A 19,812-nucleotide genomic window follows, 5' to 3' on the forward strand; every position below is an offset into this window, starting at 1 on the left:
ATACACATTCAACAATAAGAAAACAACACACACACACAACAACAACAACAACAACAACAACAACAATAATGACAACGAAAAAAGATTAAACAAATGTCTATAATACACATTTAACAAATAACAACGACAATAACAAAATATTAATCAAATGTGAACACAAACATTCAATATCATCAACAATGTCTCTATTACACATTCAACAAATAACAACAACAACAACAAATAACACATTCAACAAATAACACATGCCACAAATAACAACAACAACAACAAAATATTAATCAAATATGAACATAAACAACAATGTCTCTAATACACATTCAACATGATGGTGTTGTCTTCCTCCTCGACAGTTTGTGAGCAAAACCGATGAACGATGAAGATGGTTGATTTTTTTGGTCTTGCGCGTTAAAAAAAATGAACGATGAACGATGAAAGATGAATGTTGGGGTTGAAATCGTGTTTCGTTTTGTTAATGGTCGATGAACGATGAAAGATGAATGTTATGGTTGAAATCGTCTCGTTTCGTTTCTCAGTGGAAAAAATGGCAACTGAAGAGATAAGCTAGTTAGCTTTGTTACTTGAAAATGAATTAGGGATACCACCATGGTCACTTAACACAATTATGGTAATATAATTTACTTAATGAAATTTTATAAAGAAGCGTCATTTTTTAACCTTTTAAAAAATTTTAAACAAAATGAAAAACCTATCACAGTGGTTGATTTAAACAACTGTAATGATATCATATTTATTTTTTATTTAAAAATAAATCAAAAAGAAAGGCGTGATTAAAATGTTAAAGAAATAAATTATTTGTTGACGCTGAGACTCAAAACTATGAAAGAGTTTATTATATTACCACGGTTGGTCTAACTAACCGTGGTAATATGTTAATAATTTTTAATTAAAAAATAAAAGAAAATGTTGGCGTCCGAGTTTAGAGATGTCACAAAGACCGTGGTAAGATGGACGTTATTGTATTTTTTTGTAGTAATGACTAGATATAGACTTATCTAGGTTTACTCTGTAATACATAACTCATATTTTCATTTCCATCATTTTAAGATACATACATGATATTTAACACTCATTCAGTCATTCACTCATTATCATATTTGTATTATATTGGACTACCCAATTAGGGTTTTCCATTTTAAATGATGATGTTCATTAATCCTTGGTCAATAGTCATTAGTAATCTCACACCTACATCATAAGTGTCACTCATTCTCATTTTCATACTTAGATTCTTTCTTAACTCTAATTCTTATTTAATCTCGATAGTCCTTAGTCATTTTTTATCTCTAGTTATCTTGACCTTTTTCTCCATTTCTTCATATGTGTCTATCATTCTTGCATTATGTGTCTTATCATTCTATGACCTGGGATTATCCTAAGTCCATTTTCATTGCTTCTTTATTGCTTATTTGTCTACACTTAGTCTTAGATTCTAAGCATTGCTCACTTTGAGGGTAAGTAACTTGGTTATTAATTACATGATCCTCATATTTCTCCATATACTTAGTCCAACCCTTGAGTATATAACCCACGCTTAGTTCAAGTTATTATACACACGTGACAGGGTCTCTAATCACTTCCAGTTATCCTATCTTCCGTCATGCTAGCCAATAATTGCTTAGTCTAATTCCTAAACATATGATTCCTACTTAATTTGTAACAACTCGTGATCGTGCTTAATCATAAAAATCCTTGATCCTTCTTTACAATTGTCTCTAATTCATTTATCATTCTAAATAGGCTTAGGACCATTGTCTTAGCCTTCTGGGGCATTATCCATCTTAAACTAGGGTTTTTAGAGTAGAAATTACACTTTTGGGAATGATCGGTCACCATTTTCAATATGTTTGCATTACTTATCCGACAAGAAACCAAGGATTCTGGAATATTTTGTTCGCATTATGGTACCTTTTAAGTTAGCTTTCATTTCCGTAAGTTATTTAAGCATTTTATCAATTTTTAGTTTTATTTTGTGTTTTTGAGATTTTATGCTTTGGTTGTCGGTGTTTATACCCTTCGGGTCCACGTAGAAGATCCAACGGACTCAATGCGAGAAAGTGGAAAGTCCTGGAAATCAAGGAAAGAAGATCTCTCAACATAGGGGGACTGACACGACCACCCGTGTCACCTGACATGGATCGTGTCAGGATAAAGACAAAACAAATACTAGGAATGGCCAAGACAGGGGCCTGACACGGCCGCCTGTGTCAGCTGACACAACCCGTGTCAGATCACCTGGGGTGTGTCAGGAAGGAAGTGGCAAGGCAGGGAGCTGACACGGCCACCCGTGTCAGCTAACATGGGTCGTGTCAGCCCAGGCGCAAATTCTTCCAATTTTGGGGCTTTTTACCTAGGCTTGAGCTGCAAGGACGTTTTGGGGATTTCCAACCTTTGCCAAGGGATTTTTCACTATTTTAGGATAATTTATACAAGGGAAGAAGACACTTTAGAACGAGGAGAACATAGAGAATTGTCAGACGATCAAGAATTACAGAGATTAAGGAATTCGAAGAGCGGAAGATTTTCATGAGCGGAAGCGATTGAAGATCCAAGTTATCCAATTACTTGTAATATGTATTTTTCATCTTGAATTTGTTTTGAACAATATGAGTAGTTAAACCCCCTAATGCTAGGGGGATGTCCCTGATTTAGATATGTAATAACTTTGAGTTTACGATTGCATTTATAATATTGTTTTTACAGTAATATTTTGATGTGCTTAACGATTTCTCTTTCGGACCAATCGAGATTGTTGTATGGTTATAAATTAGGTTGGACCGCCATTGGTAAGGTTTTCATAAGATTACTCTTTAGTAGATTTCACCTAGGACTAGGGATACCCTGTATGAATCAGAGCATTCTTGATATAATAAGGCTTAACTTCATTGATAACTTCCCATGGACATAGAAATTAGGGTGGAATGATTAAAGGCTTTCTCACCAAGGACTTGGGAGAAAATACCCTTGAGAACTGGTAGTAATTTGATATTTACTGATACAATAGTGATTCAGAGGTGTTACAGGGACAAATTATACACCTTCCCTGGCGTTGTTCTTCTTCCCTTGCAAACCCTTATTTTTACAGTATTATTTTCTTTTGCCTTTATTTTTATAAATCTGAATCTAAAACCCCCAACAATAGTTTTTGTTTAATTGAACGATAATTTGAACTCGATATTAACTTGCAGTCATTGAGATCAACATTCGGAGAATTTCCCCTTTATTACTATAACAGGCAAAATACTACACTTGTTATTTTTCCGATCAAGTTTTTTGGCGCCGTTGCCGGGGGGACTACCAAAATATAGAGTTTACTTTTAGTTCAATTAAAAAAAAAATCTCTACAATAAAATTATTTTTCTGTCACTTATATATTTTCATTCACTAATCTGTGTATGCGAGGAGATCCCTCAGCTGAATTTCTTTTCGATACAAAAATCAAGAGAACCCTTCACCGGAGACTCAGACATGTTAGATTGAATTCCAGAGAAGTTCCTTCTGATCACTCTGATTCAGATCCAGAAAAAGAAACTATGGTTGAAGTTCCTCCAGTTCCACCTCCACCTCTAGAGATACTTTTTGGTGATTACGGAGGCGCAAATGCACCGGGTGATATATTGACAATTTTCAACCAACCGGTGAATGTGACTAATTTCCAACTGCATCCTAGCACAATAAATCAACTTGAAAGAAAATCTTTCACCGGAAAGGTAAATGAGGATGCAAACAAACACTTGCAAAGATTCCTGACCATGAGTACTACTTTGAAAATTGATGGTCATACTGACGAAGCAAAGAAGTTAAGAATGTTCCCGTTCACTTTAGCTGAAGAGGCAGAAGAATGGTTCTATTCTCTCCCAGTAGGCAGTATTACATCATGGGAAGAGATGGAAATTACGTTCTTAAATGAGTATTTTTCAGCATCGGTATTTCTGAGAAAAATGTATGAAATCTTGAACTTCAAACAAAAGGATGGTGAGTCTTTGGGAGATATCTACAAAAGATTCAAAAGTGGTAGCTCGCCCAACTCATAATATGGATCAGACTGAATAGATGCAGATGTTTGTTAATGGACTGAAAATAAAGACAAAACAGTTGATTGATACAGCAGTCGGTGGCTCAACAAATTTCTCAACAGCCGCTGGTATTAAAAAGATTATTGAAGCGATAGTTGCCAATGAGCATCTAGAATTGTATGATAGGTGTACTAGTAAACCTGATGGAGTGATTGGTCTGAAGCTGGAAACTAATAAAATCAGGTTGGAAGATACAGTAGTTGCTAAAGTGGAAAAGAAATTGAAAGCTATGAACATAGGTACCCAACAGGTTGCTTAAGTTCAACTTGCTCAGACCATCACTTGTGAAATCTATAATGGAACAGAATAACCCCTACTCCAACACTTACAATCTAGGTTGGAAGAATTATCAAAACTTATCCTGGAAAGATCAGAGAGGGAATGTTCCACAACAAGGTCAAGGCCAATATCATACTCAATATCAAAAACAACAACAACAAGCTATAAAGAAAGTAGACTGGGAGATTGTCATTGAAAACATAGCCTCTCAACATATGCAATTCGAAGAAGAGACTAGAAACAATCATAAAATCACCACTGACTCTCTAAAAAATCTTGAAGTTCAGTTGGGTCAGATAGCACAACAAATAGCAAGTTCTCGAACACTGGGTTTCTTACCAAGTGAAACAGTTCAAAATTCAAGAAATCATGAGAATTTTAATATTGTCATGACGAAAAGGGAGAGGGCCGCTAAAGAGGAAAAAGTTATACCACCTGGAAAGCCAACTGAAGAGAAAAATAAAAAGGATACTAAGTCGGTGATTAAGTTACCCTGCCCTCAGAGAGTGACAAAAAAGGAACCAAGCGAGTCAGACTTTAAGAAATTCATGACAATGTTCAAAAAGATAGAGAGTCATATGTCTTTGTTTGAAGCACTCGAGTGAAGGCCCGTGTACAAAAAATTCATGGAAGAGGTAATGGCCGAAAAGAAACCAATAGCAGAAGAACCAGTAGCCTTTAAGGAAAAGTGTAGTGCAAATTCACTAGGGCAAAAAATTCTAAACAAATAGAAGGATCTTGTAATGGTAACAGTATCATGCACAATTAAAGAGATAATGTTCAAAAATTTACTAATTGATTCTGGAGCTAGTGTGAGTATGATACCATTATCAATCTATCACAAGTTGGGTATTAAAAATGTCAGTGATACAAAGACAAATCTGAAGTTTGCGGATCACTCGAGAAAGGATGCATATGGTATAGCAGAAGATGTACTGGTGACAATAGAGGACTTGAGTTTTCCTGTTGATTTGTGATCCTAGACATACCTGAAGATGAAGAGACACCCATCATTCTTGGTCGATCTTTCATTCAGACAAGTCGATGCAATCTCGACATGGACCAGGGCACGTTAACCTTAAAAGTTTACGATAAAGAAATAACATTGAATACTATTGAAAACCAGGAGCTAGAGGTAGAAAAAGAACATCACTATCAAATAGGCTTGATCAGGATAGAGGTGAGAAGGCAAAGTAACATACCAACATCAGAGAAAGATACAAGAAGGCCTTCTCAAGTCTCACCACTTCAGTTAGCAACCCCGAATGGAAAAACTCATATTTCCATTCCAAAAGCCATAAGAAAGATATGAAAACAAAAACAAGGTAAGGATATGGAGTTTAGAAAGGACTTGTGGAACAAAGGAATCCATACCTATGAAAAATACGGCTTCTTAGTTTTGGAAAATAAGTGCAACAAGGTGTGGAGGTTGAAGTACCCCCCATAACAAGGGGAATGAACCGTCGAGCCATGCGACGTTAAATGAAGCGCTTCGTGGGAGGTAACCCACGCGTTTTAATTTCTAATTATTGTCTGTATTTTGTTTATTATTTCAAGTTTGCACAGTGCCTTTCTTAAAAGGATGAAGGCACTCACGTTGATGCGGGAGTCGTACTGGAAGGAAGGACCATATCTGAAAATAAGAGAGAGGAAAATTCTTAAGAAACCAGCTGCCTGACACGGCCGCCCGTGTCAAGAGCACTGAAGAAAAGGATGAAAAATAGCATTGGCAGAAGCCTGATATGGTTTCCCGTGTCAGCCGACATGGCCCGTGTCAGGACCACTGAAGAACGCCATCCAAAGATGTTGAGTTATAGCAGCCTGACACGGCCCGTGTCAGACCTATGGAATTGAAATTGTGAAATATTTTTGGATCATTGTGTGGACTCCACCCCTCATTAAAACCCAATAACCACTCAGTATGATGTTGCACTTTCCGTCTCAACCTCCTCAGTCGAACACTGTGAGTCACCATCCTTCTATCTTGTTCTAAAACATTTAGGCCAATGTTTAGTTCAAGTGTGGGGAAGGTTTTGTCATGATTTTTATTTTATGTTTTTATTTTATTTTATTATTTCCCATCTTTTTACTATTTTACATTTGGTTCGTTTTTACTATTGGGTATCATTGGCTGCATGTATTTCAGATTCTTGGTGTTATTATTGGATTAGGTGATGATCGTTAGTGGTAGTGGATGAAAGGATCACTCCACTTACTATTACTTGTTGTGAATGATCTTCCTGTAAAGTGATACTTCTAAAGAAAAGATCGGACGCAACTTCTCAAACTCGACTAACGTAGGTTCCATGTGCATTCCGAGTTGAGTAAGAAAGTCGCACCATACTAGAAATATTGTGGATGCTGTCAAGCTTTACCTAACATGGTGAGTGCATAAAAAGACAAACACAATTGTCATCATGAGCGATATTCACGTATGTTTTTATCACTCTGACTTTGCGTAGGTTCTGAGAATATCACTGCATATATACACACACTAAGGCATGTTGTTTGAATAATAACCCTGAGCCTTTCTAGTCATCCCTTTAATATTATCCCTTGTTAACTCCATTGAGCTTGTACCCTTTGTTTGTTTATATAACCACATGAATGTAACCTACGGGCTAAACACTTCCTTACCTTGTTCAAAGTCAATGTTATGTCTTTAAGTTGTGTTAAATTCTAAGTTTGGGGTAACCCCATAAGTATCTGAAAGTAAGGTGAGTGCGAATAAATTAAGAAAAACGACCATCGAAAAAAAAATATTTTCGATGGTACGAGAAAAGCATTTAGCAAATGAGAAGCACTCAGTTGAAAGAAAAAAAGAAGATAAAATCAAAGAAAAAAAGAATTGAGCAATACAAACTGAAAAAGAAAAGAATTGGAAATGAGATGTAGAACAAACACAGTGAAAAGAATAATGACGTTGGCTCTAAACCCAAACCACTTGTTTTCCCTTTTGTTTGTATTTACCCCACCGTAACCCAAGCCTCGTTATAACCCAAAAGACCTCAAAAAGTGTGTGTTGTATGTATGAGTGTAAACTATTCATACTTATGAGTTGATATTGCATATTCTGAAATATGAGTGTAAACACTTTAACCTGGAGAGACTTGGTGAGAGTGTGATATATGCTGACAGGTGAAGCGGTACGTCAATGTGGAAGTGCAGCGGAAAATTCATTAGGAAAAGCATGGACTATGAAAGGGAGAATGAAGGCGTTGGCGAAAGATCTCAGCAGTATTGTGATAAGAATTCAATTCTGGGAAGTGACACACGTTGTCGTGTAGAACATTACTTGAGTACAGGCAATGAGCTAAGTTTGGGTTGTGATCGGTCACGATTTTCACTATGTTTTCATTACTTATCCGATAAGAAACCAAGGATTCTAGAATACTTTGTGCGCATTATGGTACCTTTTAAGTTAGTTTTCATTTCCGTAAGTTATTTAAGCATTTTATCAATTTTTAGTTTTATTTTGTGTTTTCGGGATTTTATGCTTTGGCTGTCTGTGTTTATGCCCTTCAGGTCTACCTAGAAGATCCAACGGACTCAATACGAGAAAGTGGAAAGTTCCAGCGTTCGAGGAAAGAAGATTTCTTAACACAATGGACCTGACACGGACCCGTGTCAGGATAAAGATAAAACAAATACCAAGAATGGTCAATACAGGGGCCTGACACGGCCGCCCGTGTCAGGTCACCTGGGGCGTGTAAGGAAGGAAGTGGAAAGGTAGAGAGCTGACATGGCCACCCGTGTCAGTCCATGCGCAAATTCTTCCAATTTTTTAGCTTTTTACCCGAGCTTAAGCTGCAAGGACGTTTTGGGGATTTCCATCATTTGCCAATAGATTTTTCACTATTTAGGAGAATTTCTACAAGGGAAGAAGACACTTTTAAACGAGGAGAATGTAAGACCCTAATTTTGATCCTAAGATCCCTCGTGGCATCATATCATTGCTCATTGCATTGCCTTAAGGATCATAGCATGTGTGGCTCCTTAACCCTTGGGCTGAGACTAGTGTGAGTTGGTTTGAGACCACCAAGCATGTTTGAATTCTATATTATTACTTTTCTTATTTTGTTTACTAACCAAAAGCACAAAAGTATGTCAATAACTTGTTTTGTTTTGAAGCTTAAGCAGTCATATGATCCAAGGCTCTTATGCTCAATGAAGTGGCTAGATGAAGATGAAAGCAAACATGACAATGGTTCACAAAGATCTCAATCATCATATATGTCTCCCAAGTATATCAATTTTCCAATTTGATCAAGATAAACCAAAGGGGCTTGAGGCTTGTTTCCCAAGGAAACCCTAATTCAACTATGCATTGACTATGTCTTGCTCATGAAGCAACCTCAACCTATGATAAAATTAAATTAAGGGAAGTTATTTCATTCATCATTTTATGAATATATGAGCCTATGTGAGCATCCTCAATCATTCATTCATCAAGATTTGAAGTTTGGACTTGAGAAGTTGACCAGTCAAGTCATCTGACTATTTTGAGATCCATTGAGACCTAACCTTTGATGTGTTCATCAAATGAAGATGACCCCAAGCGAAAAAATGTTCTTAAGAACCATATGAACAACTTTAATGTTCATCAAAAATTCATTTGAAACTTGGAAGGTCATCGTTCATTTTAAAACATTATAGGTCATTTTGATTGAAACCCTAATTCTAGGTCAACTTCCCAAGGACCTAACTTCTTCATTTTTTATGATTTTGAGGTGAGACTAATTGCATTGGAAATTTTGAGATTTCTAATTAAAATGTTATGTTGGACAAAATTTCATAATCCTAAAATAAGTACATGTGATAATACAAAACATTATAGGTCACTTTGGACCAAAGCCATTAAATCTTGAAAAAAGTCCAACTTTGAGTGCCCATAACTTTCTCATCAAAAATCCAAATGATGCAAAATGTAATTCCTAATTGATCATCTTGAAAAATATACAACTTTTATGTTGGAGGTTTTTCCATTTGAGGCTTGCATCATTGAAACAGAAGGGCTTGAAGTTGGTCACTTTTGACATTTTTTTCAAAGGCATGTTTTGTACCTCAAACTTCATGATCAATTTTGATAAATTTCCAAACTCCAAATGGATTTTTGTTTAACATAAATTTTGTCCCTTATGTCAAGACCTTTCCAACCATTACCCACATGCCTATGTTTGAATTTTCCATGAGTGACTTTCGAAGAGGAGAATATTTGTGATCCATTATGCATTTCAATTGGAATCTTCATGCACAAGCAAACACCATTCAAATTACACGTCCAATTCAACTTGGGATGAGTTCAGCTTGCATTTCCACTTGAGTTTGGGCCTCACATGCGCCTGTACAGGCCCATGCATGGAGGACCCAAAGCTTCATGCACACGGATTCTACACCTCATTGCCTTGCTTCATTCAATTTTCATCCTTGAATCAACCTGAAGCTCTGCAGAGATTGAAACCCAACCATACTAGAGGAATTTTGATTTTATTTTCTCAAATTCAAACTTGAATTTCAACTTCCCTGGTTGATCTTCAGTTTATAATTCCTAAACCTATCATTATCATCATCTCAAGATCAAGCTGCAGGCAAGAATTGGAAGGAATCGTGTTGTTTAAAGCTGCACTTCAAAGGTTCATTGCTCAATTGTTTTGATCCATATCTCCTCATATAATATGATTTGCTTGTGTTTGTTTGGTTCTCTGAAGTCCTCGTGTGATAGGCAAGCCAATGGTGGCTTTGATTTTGTGAATTTATGCATTTTAGATTAAACACCTGGATTTTCCATCTCAGATTTCTCATTCCATAGAGATCTTGAGAGAAATCCAAGGTTACAGGGGTGATGTACATCACCCCAGCTTTAATTTGGTATAAGGATCGTGCAATTTGGTGGAGGTTGCAAAACCAACTGGTGGCCGATTTCTGTTGGCTCACCGGAGAAGACAGTGGTTTCGACCACCGTCCCCACGTGGAGGCCTTGTATCCTTTGGATCTAACTGGCACGATCTAATCTTAGCCATTGCTTCATTTGACCTTTTTTAATCCAGTTTGCTTCACGTTTGAATAATGATCACCATGCGCGCGCGCTTCTGGACCACTTGATTGTCCACGTCAATTAATGAAGTTGAATCATGTGCTCCTAATTTTTTTTCTATTTTTCTAATTCATGTTTTATTTTATTTTATTCCATTTATTTTCAAAAATTCATAACTCTTTTATTTGGAATCACAAAAATATGGGATCAATTGCAAAAAAATTCTTTTAAAATCTAGTTTCATAATCTGATTTTTAATTATTTTTGTGATTCCATTTAATATTTTTTGTGAATTATTTTGTTTTTGATAGTTTTTAATTCATTTTAAATACTTTTTGATATTCAAAAATTCCAAAAATATTTTCTTAACACATATGGATGATGATAAGTCTATGAAAAATATTCTCATCAATTTCTTAATTGATTTGAGATTTATTTGAGATTTTAATTCATTTGTGCTATTTTTCTTGATTTTTTAATTGTTTTTTAAAATAGTTTCTGTTTTCAAAAAATGTTGAAAAAATTTGTCAAACCTTGTTTGACCATGTTAGACTTATGATGATTCAATTGGACTTATTCAAGTTTATTTGAATGGAATTTGAAGTTTGACCATATTTTGTTCATTTTGTTTTATGTATTATTTTAATTACAAAAAATACCAAAAATATGTTTGACCTTTATTGACTTCTAATCTTCATTTCACTTCTGTTTACCATTTGTTGATGTTGATTCCATTTCACATTTGACCATTATAGTTTGATTATGTCATTTGAATTCTCATTTTCTATTCATTTCATTTCATCTTCATCTTCTTTTTATTATGGCCAATGAGTTAATGATTTGTGGTTAGCCTTGACATATGAGAGGCTTAACCTTCTTTGATCCAAATCAAATTCAACTTGAACAAAGATCAAGTGAATTGCATTGTGTCCAAGATAGGTTGCTTCTTGGTCAAGCAAAAAACCTAAAATTCATACAAGGCCTTTCATTCTTTTCTTTTGGCATGGCAAGTTGTAGGAGCATGGCTTACTAGTCATGATCTCTAACTTGTGTTTGTTTGCCTATAGTTTTATTGACCGGCCTCAGATAGGTGTGACTACTATATTAGTCCACTTACGATTGCTTAACATAGCGTTAAATTGTCTTATGACACACTAACACTAACTACTAATTACTAACTTTTAATTCAAGCATTTAATTCTTGCAACTTACTTTAATTCAATTTAATTTCTTGCTCATTTATTCATATTGTCTTTTCCCTTTGCTCATTTGAACTCATGTTTATGTTTATGCCATTTTCCTTTTGCTCATTTGAGCTTATTATTGTATATAAATATATTGTTGCTTTGTTTTTGTTTTGTGATTGTTTGTGTGAACCCAATGCAAAAAGGAGAAAGGACTTAGAATTAGGACCTTACCTATGCTTAATGAAGTTCAAGAGCAACTAGGCCTCATGCCTTTAGAATGCTAAATTTGTTGAAGAGCAACTAGGCCTCATGTCTTTAGAGTGCTAAATTTTGAAAGTTGACTTGAAAGGACCTCTAATATAAACTCATTCTTTGTCCATTCCTCTTATTGCATTATGAACTTTTTGATTGTTTGTTCTTGTGTGATAGGGATTCCAAACTTGAGATAGTAAGAAGGACCATTGTCATGAGTAGCCAAGTTAAGAGAAAGACAAGCCAATGGAGATCCTAGGAGCTTGAATGTTTAATTGTTTTGATTGCTTGTTGCCGTCTAAGTCCAAAGGAAAGGAGCATCTTGAATCATCTTTATGATCTCAAGAAAGGAACTCCAAGGGTTTTATCTCTAACATATGCATACATGTGTTAAACCGGATTGGCTTGTATCCCCAGCAGAGACGGATCATTTTTTAACATCTGTGTAGCACATTTGCAGCAGTTGCTCTTGGCAACATTCAGAATCGATAATCCCAGTGAGATTTATTTTCTCACCAGTCCGTGAAAGGAAAGCTTGATTCCCTTCCGATTTAGTCCCCGGCAAGTGTCTGCCTTATTTTGACATATGTAAATATCATCCTTGCGATACCGGTAAGTGTCGTGTTGATCTCCGTGTGTCCTTTCCCTTCTTTGGTGTCGGTAAACATCATTGTTCGATGTCGGTAAACGTCGAATTCCAATTATTGGCCATCAGTAAATGGCATGTCTCTCATGGTGTCTACAAAAAATCGTTATGTCAACACCCATGTGTGTCCTTTCCTTTCTTTGGTGGGTAAACATCATTGTTCGATGTCGGTAAACATCAACCGCTTGTTAACCATCGGTAAATGGTTTTGTCGTTCAAGATTCCCCAGCGTTTTCGCTATCCATAAATATCGAGTGTTTCATTTTCGCCATTGGTAAATGGTTTTGTTTCATAAGTGTATTCCTTCCTTGGTGTCTGTAAACATCATTGTTCGATGTCGGTAAACATCGAGTTCCTTCCCAGTCATCAGTAAATGTCTGGTCTTGTTTCACTTGTAAACATCATTGGTTCGATGTCGGTAAACATCGAGTTCCTTCCCAGTCATCGGTAAATGTCTGGTCTTGTTTCACTTACAAACATCTTTTTCCTCCCCAGTGAAGCCGCCATCGGTAAATGGCATCGCTTTCCTTGATATCGGTAAATATCAAATCTGTTTTGAAGCCGCCATCGGTAAATGGCCTCGCTTTCCTTTATATCGGTAAATATCAAATCTGTTTTGAAGCCGCCATCGGTAAATGGCCTCGCTTTCCTTGATATCGGTAAATATCAAATCTGTTTTGAAGCCGCCATCGGTAAATGGTCTCGCTTTCCTTGATATCGATAAATATCAAATCTGTTTTGAAGCCGCCATCGGTAAATGGCCTCGCTTTCTTTGATATCGGTAAATATCAAATTTGTTTTGAAGCCGCCATCGGTAAATGGCCTCGCTTTCCTTGATATCGGTAAATATCAAATTTGTTCTGAAGCCGCCATCGGTAAATGGCCTCGCTTTCCTTGATATCAGTAAATATCAAATCTGTTTTGAAGCCGCCATCGGTAAATGGCCTCGCTTTCTTTGATATCGGTAAATATCAAATTTATTTTGAAGCCGCCATCGGTAAATGGCCTCGCTTTCTTTGATATCGGTAAATATCAAATTTTTTTTGAAGCCGCCATCGGTAAATGGCCCCGCTTTCCTTGATTCATCACCTACAGAGTGCAAATTCTCCGGTTCTTTTGGTATTCAATCCCTGTTTACCTTGAAAGTCTGATAGCCACTGCTTTCATCCGTTCCGGTTCACAGTTTATTGAATAGGGACAGCTATAGCACCTCAAATTTTCCCCCCTCATTCATGCATTCATTTTAGCTCATTTAACATTTCATATTGCATTTCAGCAAAGTTCATCTGATTTACCTCCGGTCAACTTTGGTCTACTGAAGGTCAGATGGCTAGGGAATAACTTGAGTTACTTCCAACATGTTCAAATGAGGCCTATTCATCATTCGACATATTACTCCTGAAGGAGCAAAGGTCCAGCGCACAGGTTACAAATTTGGAAAGATGACTTGAACTGTCATGCTCGCTAGGCGAGCAAAATGGTTCGCCTAGCGAGCCACCAGAGTCTGAACTGTCATGCTCGCTAGGCAAGCAGATTCTTCGCTAGGCAAAGCGCACGCGTTTTAAAAATAAAAAAATATGACCGAAAAATCTTGGACTTGGACCTCTCTCATTTGAGCCCACAAAGCCACGGAAACCAGGTTATAAATTCTAAATTTCAGTGAAACAAAACCCTAGAGAGAGAACTAACTAATTCAGAGCAGCCTCCAGACACTGAAGAGAAAAAAATTCACTCGGACTCTGAGACTTTTCACTTCCATCTCACACAAACCCTAACATTGCTTTGCAAACCCAACCGTGCAATTCAATTTCAATCGATCTCTCCAATCAGGTTTGCTCTATCTCCATTACTTTATGCTTTCAATTTGAAATTTCTGAATGTATGAGGTATTATGGGTGAATTCGGGAAAGTGAGTATCATTAGGTTTTGCATGTGGGTTTAGATGTGCATGAATGTGTAGAACAATACCTTGAATGTTTAATCACTTCGTTTCTGAGATGGATACCATAGGGTTTGGGGTTTCTGAAATCGCACTGTTATCAAAAGAAGAACTCAGAACCCGCAGGCATTCGCTAGCCCATCGCTAGGCGAGCCTGCAGCGAAGCTTCGCTAAGCGAAGCAGTAGCGATCGCGACAGTAGCTGCTTTTCTCTGTTTGCTCTCCAATTTGTTTCATGCTTTGTTATGACATGCTTTCTATTGCATCCAGGCACCTATTTTAGTATGTATGTCATGTCTTGATGTGTGGATCCTTGCCCCCTGACTTTGAGTTTTGATACCCTTTTGATGCATTTGTTTGACAAGAGGTTTAGGCCTCCTACCCTTGGTTGCTTTTTGTGAGCTTTTTGTAGCATGGTTCATGTTGTTGCTATGATTCCTCTGTTTGGTGCAACTCTTGATTGCACCCCATCTTGTTATTCTAACTTGTTTGTTGAGTTTTTGTGAGGGCTCACATGACTCTTGAAGAGATAGCTTGCTTGGTATTCCACTTTATTTGTGGGATACCATTTGGAGATTTATTCTGATTACTTTGCTGACTTGTTTTCCTTGATGGTGCTAGCTTGAGAGATCACGGGGTTTCTTGCTTCTTTAGTCGTTATTACTTCGGATTTTTATCCATGTGGTAGATCTCTTGATCCCTTTATCTTGCCCGCATTTTACCGTTTTCTTAGCTGGAAGACCTCGATAGGAGGCAATGTTTTTGTGTGTTTACTTTTGTGCCCAAAGACCTCCAAGAAGAGGCACCAGTGCTAAAGACCTCCATGAAGAGGAAATTGACGGATAAAAGGGATTAGTAGTCAATCCCCCATTATTCAGTGTGTCGTTCTTTATGCTCGCACTACGTGTCGATGCCTCAGAACAAAAGCCTAAGATCTTTTGTCTGGTCGTCAGTGGAGAGGGTTCCATCTTTCTGAATCCCCATTTTTTGTCATGAGCTCACCCTGTCCAGGGTTAAGAGCTATGAGGTCTTATCCTCACTACCCTGTTGATCTGCTCACCCTGACGTTCGATGTCAGTGGTTAAGAGCCCGTTTGATTACCCTTCCATGGCTTGTTTGTCGAGGTTGATATGACCCTTCTTGACTAAAGCCCTGCTCACGTGTGTTTGAGCCCCCTTGTTGGCATGTTTACTTTATGCATGTTTGTTTTGTATGGTGTGATCGTCTCCCCATAGGATTGTTAGGCTTCGTATAGTCTCTCATTTGCATGTCAATTAAGGTAGCACGGTTCCTTCGTCTAGGACTTCCTTTTTTGCATGAGCATTCCTAAAACACAAACAAACTCATTGATTTTTCTTCTCCTAAGAACATGTTAACTCCTTCTACTACAGGTGAGTAAGTCTCCAAAGGTCAAGCATCCGGTAGATTGCGTAGTAACGTCGTTCATCTAAAAACACAAAACAAATAAATAGGTCAGCCGAACTACGTTTTACTCTGATTCTCATTCCAGATGAGATACGTAGGCATAAGACGCGATGTCTTAGCGAGCACACTCCTCTTTAACCCATAGGTAGCCGAACTACGTTTTGCTCTGATTCTCATTCCAGATGAGATACGTAGGTATAAGACACGATGTCTTAGCGAGCACACTCCTCTTTAACCCATAGGTAGCCGAGCTACGAAGACTCTGATTCTCATATTCAGATGAGATACGTATGTAGTGGATGCGACATCCGTGCGAGTCATTTTCTTTCGACCCCTCTTTTAGTAAATAGTACATTAGATAAACCCACACCCTTAAGACAAGAACAACAAGAGTGGATCCCGTAGAGTACTACGGATGCGTAGGGGTGCTAATACCTTCCCTTCGCATAATCGACTCCCGAACCCAAGATTTGGTTGTGAGACCTTGTCTTTTCCTTTCCTTTTTTCAGGTTTACTTCGAGTGTTTCCTTTCCCTCCTTTGGGATAAATAACACACGGTGGCGACTCTTCTGTCATTGCTTTTTTCGCCGGTTGTTTTTTTCGCATTCCTTTTTCAGGTTGCGACAGCTGGCGACTCTGCTAGGGACCCGGTTTCCCTAAGCGAGACCCTCCTAGCTTTTGTAGGTTTCTTGTTTGTTGGGTGTTGATTCTTTTGTACAGTTATTTATTTTTTAGCATTTACATGTTTTACCTTATTGCATTATGTACATATGTTGTATATGTTGTTGGGTTGTTTGTTTGTTGGGGTGGGATGTTCTATGAGATGAGCCCACTACCCAGGCTTGAGCGTACACACAGGTTTTATAGTGGATAGTCATGAGGCTTGCGTGGCATGTTGCTATGTTAAGTCGTTCATGAAGACCCACATTCCAGACGAGGTTTCTTTTGGATATATTTTGTCCTATGGGTGTTCCATAACGACAGATGTTCCTTTAGAAATCGTCGACTCTGGTGACCATTTCCCGAGAACTCAGTCGAGGCCTCTCCTCCGAGACGCGTTTATGTTAGCTCTGGTGGGCGCATTCTCGCTGCTCAATCCGAGGACCCCGAGGCTGGGAACTTGCTTTTAGGACGTCTTGTTGAGGGGAGTCAGTGGAGTTCTTTTATCCCGTAATAATGCCAAACCTTCAGTGGTAAACATATTATTCTCGACTGAAGAGCAAGAAGCTGACGAAGTTCTGTTCTTAGAACCTACCAGTGAGGGGCGGGCTAAATTCAGGAAACCTTAACCTTCAACCAACCCGTTTCTCTAGAGAAGAGCTTTGATCTTGTATTATATTCCTCAGTGGGTTTCTCTTCAGACAGTGTGACCCGGCAGTTGTTCAAGCAGATACAGCAACCTTGATTTCCATGTCACTGTATTGCATCACATCATTTTGCATTCATATCATTTAATACATGTTTATCTATTTCTAAGGGTTTACATCTTCCTCTTGATTCCGGTTGGGGTTCTCTGGTTCTCCTAAGATGGATATTGGCAGAAAGAGACATGTCGCCTACAAGTTTCCTGTGGTTTGTTTGGATCCCATTCAGCAGCTGATGAAGTTAATGGATCACGGTTCTCTAGAAGGATTCCGGAAGGATTATGGTTTGATTCTAAGTTTCGTCACGGTTCTCTCCAAAGATCAACATGATGCTCTCTTTACATTGTTGCAGTTCTATGACCCTCCATTGAGGTGTTTCACGTTCCCAGATTATATTTTGGTCCCTACTTTGGAGGAGGTTGCTAGTTTTCTCAGAGTTCCTATCAAGCCGCAGTTGCTATTCTACAGTTCTGAGTTTCTGCCCGATCTCAACATGGTTGCTTCAGTCACATATTTGGGGAAATCAGTCTTGAAGGCTAATATGTGTCAGAAGGGAGGAGTTAATGGTTTTCATCTGAGTTTCTTACTGGGAGAAGCAAAGAAGAAGCTTAAAGATGGTGACCAAAGGGGTTTCAATGCTGTGTTGGCTCTTTGTGTGTATGGGATTGTCTTGTTCCCTAATGTGGCGAAATTTGTGGACGTAGACACCATACACCTCTTCGTGTTGGGAAATCCGGTGCCGACCCTGTTGGGAGATTTCTTTCATTCAGTGCATCACAGGAATGAGAATAGAAGGGGAGGATTGGTGAATTGTTGCGCGCCTTTGTTTTATAAGTGGTTCAGTTCCCACCTACCCAAGTCAGGAGCGTTCGTTGATGTCAAAAACTCGTTGAGTTGGTCAAAGAGACTGATGGGGATAAGAGCTAAAGATATTTCTTGGTGGTCAGACCGGAGCTTGCTTCGGGCAGATATTATTCATAGTTGTGGGAACTTCCCGAATGTACCATTGGTAGGAAGAAGAGGAAGTATCAACTATAATCCTTCTCTGGCAGTCAGACAGTTTGGATATGCTTTAAGAACTCCGCCTTTGGAAAAAGATGTGAAAGAATCTCTGTTTTTCCATTCTTCATCTGATTTGACTGTATCCCGTAAGGCAGCTGAGGCTTGGCTCAAGGTGATCAAGAGAGGAAGAACTGTGATTGGAAAAGGAGATTGTAGAACTTACCCTCAGTATGAAGAGTGGCTTCAAGGAAGAGTCGAAGAGTTTGGTATGCCGTTTCCTATTGAAGAACCTTTGTATCCACCTACTCCTGAGCAGTCAACCATGGTGAGCCGAGAGGAGTATGACAAATTGAAGAATGCCATGGAGGAGCTTCAAACTGAAAACTCGGAGTTAAGTGTGAAGCTGCAAGACTGTATGCATCAATTCCATGAGGCAGAATATCAGAAGGGGGAAGCCGTCAGATTGCAAGGGGAAGCAGAGAGGAAATTAGTTGTAGAGGTGGACTTCTTCAGGAAGACAGACGAAGCCCTGGGATCATCCAGTTCTGAGTTGAGGCGAGTCAAACAGCAGTTAACAGATGCTCTTGGTAAGCTAGCTGGTTGGCAAGATCAATGGGATACATTTTCAGCTTCTAAGAAGGTAAAGGAGGAGGAGATGGTGGCCGAATTGACTGGTCAGATGGAGAAGTTGAAGATTTTGCTGAAGGAGAAGAACAATGAGCTTCTGTGCGCCCATTCAACCAATGGTTATATCACAGATCAACTCAACAAAGCTCAAGGACAGATTGAGGAACTCAACGTGCTGGCAGGTTTGAAGAAATCCAGACTTGAAGAGGTATTCAGAGAAGATGATGGGAATTACTACAAAGGGCACATCAACGAGTTGGATGAAGTTATTCACAAGAGGAACCTGCTTATCCGGCGTTTGACAGAATCTCCGGATCATCCTGACACAGTGGTACTACTAGCTGAAGTGAGGAGCAGTCCTTATGGGTTGTATACAGGAGGCTGACTCCTGCTTTTTGTTCCTCTCTTTACTTATTGTATTGTAGTGATGATCCACAGGCTTGTTGTGGAGATCCTTTTTGATGAACTGTTGGCTAAGGCCTTTCCCTTCTTGAACCCATTTATATGATGGTTTTCCTTATTGCATCTTGATCTCAGAAGTTTATCCATAACTCGGTCTTCTTGCGCTTTCTGTCGGATGTGAGACTGGAATCAAGGGGGTAGAATACCCGTTGGAATTGATAAACATGTCATTGCATTTACATATTCATTTGCATATCTTGCATAACAGGTACCGCTACAGTGTTCTTATATTATTTGGTGTTCCGCTAGCAGGATAGCTGATTCAGGAATTCACCGTTACGGTACCCGCAGAAACTAGCAGAGAGTGATGGAAAGCTTTCAAGCAGATCTAGCAGAGATGAGGACCAACATGGTCCAATTCATGAGTATGATGCAAGGGGTAGTGCAAGGGCAAGAGGAACTCCGAGCCTTGGTCCAAAGACAAGAAACTGTGATTCCCCCTGTCGGTTAGAATCCGCCAGAAGGGACCCCTGTCGATGACGCTGCTGTTACCAACCCT

The sequence above is a fragment of the Lathyrus oleraceus genome, chromosome 5 (assembly GCF_024323335.1).
Source record: "Lathyrus oleraceus cultivar Zhongwan6 chromosome 5, CAAS_Psat_ZW6_1.0, whole genome shotgun sequence".
Classification (NCBI taxonomy): domain Eukaryota; kingdom Viridiplantae; phylum Streptophyta; class Magnoliopsida; order Fabales; family Fabaceae; genus Lathyrus; species Lathyrus oleraceus.